Source organism: Hyperolius riggenbachi, chromosome 3, assembly GCF_040937935.1.
Source record: "Hyperolius riggenbachi isolate aHypRig1 chromosome 3, aHypRig1.pri, whole genome shotgun sequence".
Lineage (NCBI taxonomy): Eukaryota > Metazoa > Chordata > Amphibia > Anura > Hyperoliidae > Hyperolius > Hyperolius riggenbachi.
This window is the reverse complement of record NC_090648.1, coordinates 425,834,254-425,846,782: the sequence shown is the minus strand read 5'-3', so window position 1 is coordinate 425,846,782 and position 12,529 is coordinate 425,834,254. Positions and strand designations below refer to the sequence as shown.

Genomic DNA, 12,529 nt, shown 5'->3' with positions numbered 1-12,529 from the left:
CGTACGGTTCCGATCTGGATCCGGTCAGGTCATCCGGTCCGTTTGGCAAACAACCGCAAGTGTGAACCGGGCCTAAATCACACCCCTAGACTACAAAAGAGCCAATCACCGCTCTCCCAAGGAGCGGACCTGATGGGGAACACATGTAAAGTGTACCAGGATTCAGAATGCTTCTTTCGCCGTAGAAGTACACAAGTACAAATCAGGTCACAAACTCCAAGAAGGCAACAAAAAATGTACCTGCTACTCTATTGCTTTTTACCTAGGAAAACCACCTGCATGATTGCACTTCAAAAAAACAGAGGCCTAGGGTGCCCTCCATGTAATGTAGCTCTAAAGTCACATTGTTTGGGTAATGCTTGAGAGAGGTCAGTGGAGGGCACAAGACAGCCTGCATGTGGCGCCCTTGCCAATGCATAATTGCAGCTCTTTATAGGATAAAAAGATAGTGTAGTCTTTTTCAGCTCCAGATACTTCTGGTACTGCAGACAACAACACACTTTATGCCTTTGAATTAGCCAGGGAGGCTCTTCCTGCAGCAAATAGTGTCCCTGGCGGTATAAAGGACCCTGACTCGTCCAGGTAAAAATAGCTGAAATTGATATGGACAAGTCAGGCTTGTCCAGCAGTTCAAAGGCAGGGTTCTGGTTTTTTTGCATGCACTTTTTGCATTAAAATTTGCATTGTATGCAACTTTTTATGCTCTGCAAACAAAGAAAAGAACTGTGGCCTGGCAGAAAAGAAAAATTACATTTATTTTTTTACATGATTTTGTGTTTGAAACGTGTTATACTCAAAATACATACTGGACTCTTGTTGCCACATTTTAATAAGATACAGGCAAAAATGTCATGAAAATTAATTGAACCACTTTTTTTGCACAGAAATCCAGCCAAAATTGAATGCCAGGGAAATTAATAGTCAGCTGCAACTTTGGGTGGAGGTTCACGTGGACTTTCCAGGTGGTGAGAGCGCCTGGAGCACCACCTACGCTGCTACCTCTTTTGAACACACTGGGCACCCATCACGTAATCTACCTCCCAAATCTCAGAGCAAACATGTCTCCAAAGTATAGTTAAAGCTCTAGAGAGGTTAGCAGGGGGCACGAGGCAGCTTGCACATAGTGCCCCTCCCAACACGTTGTTGCATGCTTATGCAAAACTGTGGTTGGATAGAGATTGTGTAGCCGATGTCAGCTCCTGCTATTTCTGGTACTGCAGAGAATTGCATGGTATGCGCCTTTAAATTTGCCAAGGAGGCTCTTGCTGCAGCCATTAATAGTCAGTTGCTGCTTGGTATTGAGCCCTTACCACCTGACTCTCCTGTGATAGTTTAAAAACTATAGCACTTTGTCACTTCAGTAGCCCACAATGCCATCACAAACAAGGCGTTTTGAGTCCCACTGTGAAGCCCAGTCATGCCACATCCTATCCCTACCGTACTTCCACTCAATGCCATGCCCATCCAAGTCCATCACACCTACCGTACTTCTATCATCTGGCGATGTCATTCCTGATGGAGCGGCACATGGCAGAGGATGGGATGAGTAGAAAGAATAAAATAATTTCTCAGTCGAGTCAATCCACCAGGTAGATTCCATTACACGCTGAGGGGGATCGGGGGTTGCTGTACACACTCTAGATTCTCGGCAGAGGCGGTCCCAATCAACCGCCTCAACTGAGAACCATCAAGTGCACAGGTGTTGAACTCCAGTCCTGGAGGGCCAGATCCATGCCAGTGCTTAGGATGAGCTGAGAAAGAGAGGAATGTGTTCTACCTGGTGGACCACACCTTTCCTGATTCAGACCTATCAATGAATTTGACCTGTGTCAAAAATGTGTGAGGACCTCGGCCCTCAAAGGACTGGTTTGACATCCCTGCTATAGTGTGTACGAAGCTTGAGGTTTTGTCAGACTCTGCTGATGGGGCATATATGAAGCAACATTTAGAAGTGTGTCTAGAGATGCATTGTTTGAATCAAAAACGACAGAGCCACAGATAAGAGGCAGGCAGGAAAGAGGGTTCTTACACAGCAAGTTTTGCAATGAAGTATCAGAATAATCAAAATTGTTTCCAAAGCAAAAAAAATTATAAAAAAAAATGAAAAACAGGCTTCTGGGTTTAAGCATGGTCACGGGGAATGCTACACAAGGATATTCCTCAGAAAATCCTTCTCTAGATCCCACAAACCTCACTAGCTGACATCCAATTTCTCCCCTCTCCGTTTCACCCAAATACTTATACGACATAACTTCCTGTTTATCTGCAGTCTGGCTTTCACTCTAATGATTCCACTGAAACAGCCCTAACCAATTTCTCAATCATTGCCTAAGAAAAAAAAAATTCAAAGAACATTACGCCTTTTTCCTTGTTCTGTGCTCAGAATCTGACACTGTGGACCACTCTCTGCTCTCCCAGACACCCTCATTTTTAGGTATCAGGGATTGTTTGCACCTAGGGCATTTTCAGTATTTTTTTTAAACGCCGGCGATTTTGAAAAATCGCCCTAAAAGCGCTTGTGCAATGATTCCCTATGAGAGTGTTCACATCTGAGCAGTTCGATTCCGATCCGCTAACCAAAGCGCTGCCTGTTCCATTTTTGGGGAGATTTGCCTAGGATGGAAGGCATAGGGAAATAGTAAAACGCTTGAAAAAGCGATTGTTATAGCGATTTCCCCAGTGCTTTTAAGAATAAGTACATTGTATTTATTTTTTTCCGGGTCAAAGAGTTCACTTTCTCACTTGCGTCAGGAAGTAAAAAAAACAAATCGCTCTGCAAAAGCGTTTCAACAAAATCGCAACATGCAAGTAAGCACCGGGAGTGGAAAAAAAAATTGTGCAAAAAAAAAAAAAAAAAAACGAAAATCGCTAGCATCAGCTATTTCGATTTTAGATGTGAACAAAGCCTAAAGGATCTTACAATTTCTGGGATTTCCCCCTACCTCCATTTTCAAAGGGGAGAACTTCAGCTTAAAGGACAACTGAAGCGGGAGGTATATGGTGGCTGCCATATTTATTTCCTTTTAAACAATACCAGTTGCCTGGCAGCCTTGCTGATGTATTTGACTGCAGTAGTGTCTGCTTAACACACCTGAAACAAGCATACAGTTAATCTTGTCAGATCTGACAATAATGTCAGAAACACCTGATCTGCATTTGCTTGTTCAGGGTCTATGGCTAAAACGATTAGAGGCAGCAGGATAGCCAGGCAACTGGTATCCTGCTGTCAGTGAGCAGTGCACAGACGCTGCCCGGTGACGCACATCTTTAACCGCACGCCTGTGGCGGGGAGTGCTTTGCGCATGTGCACGGCATCACAACTTTGTAGTCCGCATGTACAGAGCACTCCCAACCGCCGGATCAAGGACGCACGTCGCTGGACAGCACCTGTGCACTGCTCACTTACCCTCCCAACCCTGAAGAAGCTTTGGGGGGGGTGGCATTAAGAAATAACAGAGGAGGATGGAGGAGAATATGGGGAGCAGTGAGCATGCGGAGAGCTTCCTACACATGCCTGCTCCTCCCCGGTTTTAAACTTTTCACAGCGCTAAGGTATCCTTTAAACCAGGGATCACCAACCTGTGGTCCGCGGCCCGCTGGTGGTCCGCAGGACGTTTTCAGTTGGGCCGCGGGACTGTCCTCTTGCCTGCCCCCTCCGCATGTCCCCCTCCGCGGCCGCCGCTGCTGTTACCTTTGGCGGCCGCTTGGTCTCTTATATTCCCCTTCTCTCTCTCTTGCCAGCGTGTGAGTCACAGCAGCGCGCCCTGCGGCTGCTGTGATAGAGAGGGAGGAAGCAGGAGAGACAAAGCGGCTTCCTGTAGCGGCGCGCCGTTACTATGGGAACTGCTCTCTCTTTCCTGCTTCTTCCCTCTCCATCACAGCAGCCGCGGGGCGCGCTGCTGTGACTCACACTCCGGCGAGAGAGAGAGGGGGGAATGTAAAAAGACCGCCGGCAAAGGTAACTGCAGCGGCGGCCGCGGGAGGAGGGGTGTGGGCGGGGGCTAAAATACTGGGGCACAATGCTAGCTATATTTGGGCACTATACTGGCTGTACTGGGGCACTATACTGGCTGTACTGGGGCACTATACTAGCTATACCGGGGCACTATACTAGCCATACTGGGGCACTATACTAGCTATATTGGGGCACTATACTAGCTATATTGGGGCACTATACTAGCCATACTGGGGCACTATACTAGCTATACTGGGGCACTATACTAGCTATACTGGGGCACTATACTAGCTATACTGGGGCACTATACTAGCTATACTGGGGCACTATACTAGCTATACTGGGGCACTATACTAGCTATACTGGGGCACTATACTAGCTATACTGGGGCACTATACTAGCTTTACTGGGGCACTATACTAGCTTTACTGGGGCACTATACTAGCCATACTGGGGCACTATACTAGCCATACTGGGCCATACTAGCTATACTTGGGCACTATACTAGCTATACTGGGGCACTATACTGGCTGTACTGGGGCACTATACTGGCTGTACTGGGGCACTATACTGGCTGTACTGGGGCACTATACTGGCTGTACTGGGGCACTATACTGGCTGTACTGGGGCACTATACTGGCTGTACTGGGGCACTATACTGGCTGTACTGGGGCACTATACTGGCTGTACTGGGGCACTATACTGGCTGTACTGGGGCACTATACTAGCTATACTGGGGCACTATACTAGCTATATTGGGGCACTATACTAGCTATATTGGGGCACTATACTAGCTATACTGGGGCACTATACTAGCTATACTAGGGCACTATATACTGGGGCACTAGACTAGCTATACTGGGGCACTATACTAGCTATACTGGGGCACTATACTGGCTGTACTGGGGCACTATACTGGCTGTACTGGGGCACTATACTGGCTGTACTGGGGCACTATACTGGCTGTACTGGGGCACTATACTGGCTGTACTGGGGCACTATACTGGCTGTACTGGGGCACTATACTGGCTGTACTGGGGCACTATACTGGCTGTACTGGGGCACTATACTGGCTGTACTGGGGCACTATACTGGCTGTACTGGGGCACTATACTGGCTGTACTGGGGCACTATACTGGCTGTACTGGGGCACTATACTGGCTGTACTGGGGCACTATACTGGCTGTACTGGGGCACTATACTGGCTGTACTGGGGCACTATACTGGCTGTACTGGGGCACTATACTGGCTGTACTGGGGCACTATACTGGCTGTACTGGGGCACTATACTGGCTGTACTGGGGCACTATACTGGCTGTACTGGGGCACTATACTGGCTGTACTGGGGCACTATACTGGCTGTACTGGGGCACTATACTGGCTGTGCTGGGGCACTATACTAGCTATGCTGGGGCACTATACTAGCTATGCTGGGGCACTATACTAGCTATACTGGGGCACACTAGCTTTACTGGGGCACTATACTAGCCATACTGGGCCATCCTAGCTATACTGGGGCACTATACTAGCTCTACTGGGGCACTATACTAGCTCTATTGGGGCACTATACTAGCTATATTGGGGCACTATACTAGCTATACTGGGTCACTATACTAGCTATACTGGGGCACTATACTAGCCATACTAGCTATACTGGGGCACATTAGCTATACTGGGGCACACTAGCTATACTGGGGCACTATACTAGCCATACTGGGCCATTCTAGCTATACTGGAGCACTATACTAGCTATACTGGGGCACTATACTAGCTATATTGGGGCACACTAGCTATACTGGGGCACTATACGAGCCATACTAGCTATACTGGGGCACACTAGCTATACTGGGGCATACTAGCTATACTGGGGCACTATACTAGCTATACTGGGGCACTATACTAGCTATACTGGGGCACTATACTAGCTATACTGGGGCACTATACTAGCCATACTGGGCACTATACTAGTTATATTGGGGCACTATACTAGCCATACTAGCTATTCTGGGGCACTATACTAGCTATACTGGGGCACTATACTAGCTATACTGGGGCACTATACTAGCCATACTGGGCACTATACTAGTTATATTGGGGCACTATACTAGCTATATTGGGGCACTATACTAGCTATACTGGGGCACACTAGCTATACTGGGGCACACTAGCTATACTGGGGCACTATACTAGCCATACTGGGGCATACTAGCTATACTGGGGCACTATACTAGCTATACTGGGGCACTACCTACCTATACTGGGCACTATACTAGCTATACTGGGCACTATACTAGGTATACTGGGGTAACTGTACTAGCCATACTGGGGCAACTAAACTCCCTATACTGGGGCAACTATGCTAGCTATGCCCCCCCCCCCCGGTAACCCGATGCGCACGACATTGTCTCCCCCCAGGGCCCCCCCCCCGGCGGGCCCCGGAGAGAAATTTGAACAGAAAGTGGTCCCCAGGCCGGAAAAGGTTGGGGACCCCTGCTTCAAACAATTGAGGACCAGAGGTTTATACCCCCCAAGAGACCAAGTTTTTTTTTTACAATTCAGCACTTCACAACTTTAACAATTTATTGCTTAGTCATACATCTTTGCACCCAAATGAATCTCACCTCCTTTCCTTCCCAGTAATAGAGCTTTTTTGTGCTCTCTGGTTTCTGCTGTGATCTTTTTTTTTATTTTATCAAAATATAAGTAGATGATAGCATCCCCTTCACCACCAAATGGCCCTACACTACGATACATACACTACACATTATATACAGACACTGGCTATGTCAGGCATTAGATTGTGAGACAGTTTAGTGACAAGACAAATACTCTGGTCAGCACTGCGTTGGATGTCAGCGCTATGTAAATATATTTACGCTTGTAAATAAATAAACCAGCCTGCCAGTGCTGATCAGCTGCTGGCAGGCTGATCAATATACCCTGTTGTGCTTAGTAACGGGAGAGCGCGCTCGTACGAGCTCCCATATAATCTTGCTCCTCACGAGATGACGCCATATGGCGTAACTAAGGATCAAGTGAGCCTGCGTTAGGTGGTCGCAGAGTGGCTAAAACAAATTTGTGTCAAAAATGAGCCTAACATCACCCAGGCAATCTGCATTGTTCAATCACTTCCCTATAACAGATTATTTCCCCTTATAAACCACAGCAGTTTTTACATATTCTGCTCCTCCCATTCATTCACCAATAACTTTATTGCCACTTATCAAACCAAAAAGATCTATATTTTGTTGGGGATTTTGTCACAAATTAGGCTTTCCTTGGGTGGTACTTTTTGCTAAGAATTATTTTATATGCATTTTAAAGGGAATAAGAAGATAAACATTTAAAAAATGAATTCTCAGTTTTCAGCCATTCTAGTTTGAAAATAAATAGTGTTACTCTAAATAAAACCCACGCATTTTACTTGCCCATTTGTCCTGGTGATCACAACATTTAAAGTGTATTACTAGTACAATGTATGGTGACAATATTTTATTTGGAAATGGTGTATTTTTTCTGTTGTATTTCTTTATACTACATATCAATAAATACAATTCCTGATTTGAAAAAACAACAATCATAAACCCTCATGACATACATATTTAAAAAAAAGTCCCTATCGTAATTATTATGCTCTCACTTTTTTTTTTTTTTTTTAGAGCTTTATTTTGGTAATTATGGGGGAGGGGGTAGTAAGGGTTAATAACTAATGGGGTATTTATTTTTTGAATGTATGTTAATGTATTGTATATGTATTTTTTAACGACTAAACATCCACACTCTCTGTTAACAGGAAGGCCCAGTGCACACCAAAACCGCTAGCAGATCGTCAAAACGCTAGCGGTTTTGGGAGCAGAGAGCAGATATTTGGCCGGGTGCACACCAAGCGGATTTTGTATGCGATCCACCAGCCGCATCAGCCAGTGAAAACGCTTGGCTATTGTATTTCAATGTGTGGTGCACACCGGCGGTTTGAGGTTTTTTAGCAAACCGCAAACGCGTAGCAGGAGGCGCGTTTGCGGCTTGGCAAAAACCTCAAACCGCCGGTGTGCACCATCCCATTGCAATACATTTAGCCAATCATTTTTCCAGGCGGATGCGGCCGGCGGATCGCTCCAAAAACCGCTCGGTGTGCACTGGGCCGAAGTGTAGTAGATATGTGTTTACTTCAATTGTGTTCACCTCAGCTGTTCCATTACATTGCATTGTGAAAAGAAAAGCATACAGTGTGAAAAGGCCATAGAGAAACATCGACAAACTTGCACATCAGTTGTGGTTTCAACGGACATAGTCCGTTCCCCGCCATCGGTCCTGGTCTAATTCATCATGTAATCCAACTGCGGCTGCGCGTGTGCTTGCTCCCGCGCGCGTCATCAAGAAAAGTTTGTATTGCGTCTGCGCAGTAAGCTTCCAATGTTGCGCACGGGAGCAAGCACTATTCTTCTATTTAGACTAATATTAGCCCAGGACCGGCGGTGGGTAACCGAGGATCGTAGAAGGACGGTGTGGCACATGACAGCTGCAGGGGGCCAATAGAAGCCCCAGGTAAGTATCGGATTTTGTCTTTTAATCCCCTCCACAGAACCCCTTTAATGTATAAAAGGCAGAGACTTATCAAGACTGCCAGGCAATGGGCATTGTTTGGCCACCACGTAGTGGTAGACATTGTAGCCAATAAAAAACTCTGTCAATCAATCACAAGATGACAACTGATCAACTGCAAGCGCACGCACGCACGCACACACACACACCAGAGGAAAGTAGAGGAAGAGCCTAGACTACCAGGCAGCTCGTGACTGATCATTGCAGTCCTCTCAGAGTCCACACAGCATGATATAGTTGTAGTGCATCCTTCACTTAAAAATATGATTTCTTTAAAATGAAAGAAAAAAAAAAAAGCAGTGCTGAGCTGACTGGAGTAGAAGAGATTTCAGCAAATTCCTAAAATTGTATTGTCAGCTAACAAGACCTAATAGAAAAAAATATGGTTAAAAAAAGCCAATACGTAAGGTATGACGTCACGCCCAAGAATTCTGACATTGCATTTACAAAAGCGAATTATGGAGAACCTGTAACTGTGATTCGGAACATTCCACACATAACAGCACATCCTGCAGTTACCTGTGTGTCAGTCAGCGCTCTCGCGGTGCAGGAAGACTTTTATACAGCACGTTACCGCTCCTATACCGGCGACAGCCCTGCACCCTCCGGGGACTCCTTACGTCATTACTGTGTCCCGTGTCTGCGCACTGCCATGACTCTCGACGGTAACAGGCGTGGCTACACACTGAGCATGCGCTGCAGAACAGCAAAATAAGGAAGTACGCTGTACAGTTACAGTAATGAACTGATTATGACAGGATGTGGGATGTAATTTGCAGCGGTGGATGTCAGTTATTTCAGGAATATTAACCCAATTTTAGTATGCCAATAGGAAAAGTACGACTGAAAAGAAAAAGATCTACTGAGAACAAATAAAGATGCACCAAAAACACCTCAACCCTAGAAGCACAGCACATCCTGCGCCCCAACCCAGAGACAGCACTCTCTGCACCCTAACCCAGAGACAGCACTCCCTGCACCGTAACCCAGAGACAGCACTCCCTGCACCTCAACCCAGAGACAGCACTCCCTGCACCCCAACCCAGAGACACAGCACTCCCTGCACCCCAACCCAGAGACACAGCACTCTCTGCACCCCAACCCAGAGACACAGCACTCCCTGCGCCCCAACCCAGACACACAGCACTCTGCACCCCAACCCAGAGACACAGCACTCCCTGCGCCCCAACCCAGAGACACAGCACACCCTGCGCCCCAACCCAGAGACACAGCACACCCTGCACCCCAACCCAGAGACACAGCAGATCCTGCGCCCCAACCCAGAGAAACAGCACACCCTGCACCCCAACCCAGAGACACAGCACTCCCTGCGCCCCAACCCAAAAACACAGCACACCCTGCGCCCCAACCCAGAGACACAGCACACCCTGCGCCCCAACCCAGAGACACAGCACATCCTGCGCCCCAACCCAGAGACAGCACACCCTGCGCCCCAACCCAGAGACTCAGCACACCCTGCGCCCCAACCCAGAGACACAGCACACCCTGCGCCCCAACCCAGAGACACAGCACACCCTGCGCCCCAACCCAGAGACACAGCACACCCTGCGCCCCAACCCAGAGACACAGCACACCCTGCGCCCCAACCCAGAGACACAGCACATCCTGCGCCCCAACCCAGAGACACAGCATGCGCCCCAACCCAGAGACACAGCAAACCCTGCGCCCCAACCCAGAGACACAGCACACCCTGCGCCCCAACCCAGAGACACAGCACACCCTGCGCCCCAACCCAGAGACACAGCACACCCTGCACCCCAACCCAGAGACACAGCACATCCTGCGCCCCAACCCAGAGACACAGCACACCCTGCGCCCCAACCCAGAGACACAGCACATCCTGCGCCCCAACCCAGAGACACAGCATGCGCCCCAACCCAGAGACACAGCAAACCCTGCGCCCCAACCCAGAGACACAGCACACCCTGCGCCCCAACCCAGAGACACAGCACACCCTGCGCCCCAACCCAGAGACACAGCACACCCTGCACCCCAACCCAGAGACACAGCACATCCTGCGCCCCAACCCAGAGACACAGCACACCCTGCGCCCCAACCCAGAGACACAGCACACCCTGCGCCCCAACCCAGAGACACAGCACACCCTGTGCCCCAACCCAGAGACACAGCACACCCTGCACCCCAACCCAGAGACACAGCACATCCTGTGCCCCAACCCAGAGACACAGCACACCCTGCACCCCAACCCAGAGACACAGCATGCGCCCCAACCTAGAGTCACAGCACACCCTGCGCCCCAACCCAGAGACTCAGCACACCCTGCGCCCCAACCCAGAGACACAGCACACCCTGCGCCCCAACCCAGAGACACAGCACACCCTGCACCCCAACCCAGAGACACAGCACATCCTGCGCCCCAACCCAGAGACACAGCACTCCCTGCGCCCCAACCCAGAGACACAGCACTCCCTGCGCCCCAACCCAGAGACACAGCACTCCCTTGCGCCCCAACCCAGAGACACAGCACACCCTGCGCCCCAACCCAGAGACACAGCACACCCTGCGCCCCAACCCAGAAACACAGCACACCCTGCGCCCCAACCCAGAGACACAGCACACCTTGCGCCCCAACCCAGAGACACAGCACACCCTGCGCCCCAACCCAGAGACACAGCACACCCTGCGCCCCAACCCAGAGACACAGCACATCCTGCGCCCCAACCCAGAGACACAGTACTCCCTGCACCCCAACCCAGAGACACAGCACTCCCTGCGCCCCAACCCAGAGACACAGCACTCCCTGTGCCCCAACCCAGAGACACACATACCTCTCAACTTTTTGAGATGAGAAAAAGGGAAACTTAAGTAGAGGTGGGCCGAACGGTTCGCCTGCGAACGGTTCCATGCGAACTTCCGTGGTTCGCGTTCGCGTCCTGCAGGCGAACCTTTGCGGAAGTTCGGTTCGCCCCATAATGCACATGGAGGGTCAACTTTGACCCTCTACATCACAGTCAGCAGGCCCATTGTAGCCAATTAGGCTACACTAGCCCCTGGAGCCCCACCCCCCTTATATAAGGCAGGCAGCGGCGGCCATTACGGTCACTCGTGTGCCTGCATTAGTGAGAGTAGGGCGAGCTGCTGCAGACTGTCTCTCATAGGGAAAGATTAGTTAGGCTTAGCTTGTTCCTGGCTGCATACCTGTTCTGTGAACCCAACACTGCATACCTGTTCTGTGAACCCAACACTGCATACCTGTTCTGTGAACCCACCACTGCATACCTGTACTGTGAACCCACCACTGCATACCTGTTCTGTGAACCCAACCCTGCATACCTGTTCTGTGAACCCACCACTGCATACCTGTACTGTGAACCCACCACTGCATACCTGTTCTGTGAACCCAACACTGCATACCTGTACTGTGAACCCACCACTGCATACCTGTTCTGTGAACCCAACACTGCATACCTGTTCTGTAAACCCACCACTGCATACCTGTACTGTGAACCCACCACTGCATACCTGTACTGTGAACCCACCACTGCATACCTGTTCTGTGAACCCAACACTGCATACCTGTTCTGTGAAACCACCACTGCATACCTGTTCAGTGAACCCACCACTGCATACCTGTTCAGTGAACCTGCCACTGCATACCTGTTCTGTGAACCCACCACTGCATACCTGTTCTGTGAACCCACCACTGCATACCTGTTCTGTGAACCCACCACTGCATACCTGTTGTGTTCAGTGAACCTGCCACTGCATACCTGTTCTGTTCAGTGGACCCGCCACTGTATACCTGTTCAGTGAACCCGCCACTGCATACCTGTTGTGTTCAGTGAACCTGCCACTGCATACCTGTTCTGTGAACCCGCCAATGCATACCTGTTCTGTTCAGTGGACCCGCCACTGTATACCTGTTCTGTTCAGTGAACACGCCACTGTATACCTGTTCAGTGAACCCGCCACTGCATACCTGTTCTGTTC

At 49.4% G+C, this 12,529-nt stretch overlaps 1 protein-coding gene across 1 annotated transcript in view; it reads right to left on the bottom strand.

The window, feature by feature from the left end:
- Nucleotides 1-9,229, bottom strand: part of LOC137561625 (RUN and FYVE domain-containing protein 1-like) — a 109,059-nt gene extending 99,830 nt beyond the window's left edge. Inside the window, exon 1 of the mRNA XM_068272937.1 lies at nt 9,077-9,229. The gene's annotated coding sequence lies outside the window, so the exon portion shown is untranslated. The remainder of the gene's footprint in view (nt 1-9,076) is intronic.
- Nucleotides 9,230-12,529: the final 3,300 nt, after the last annotated feature.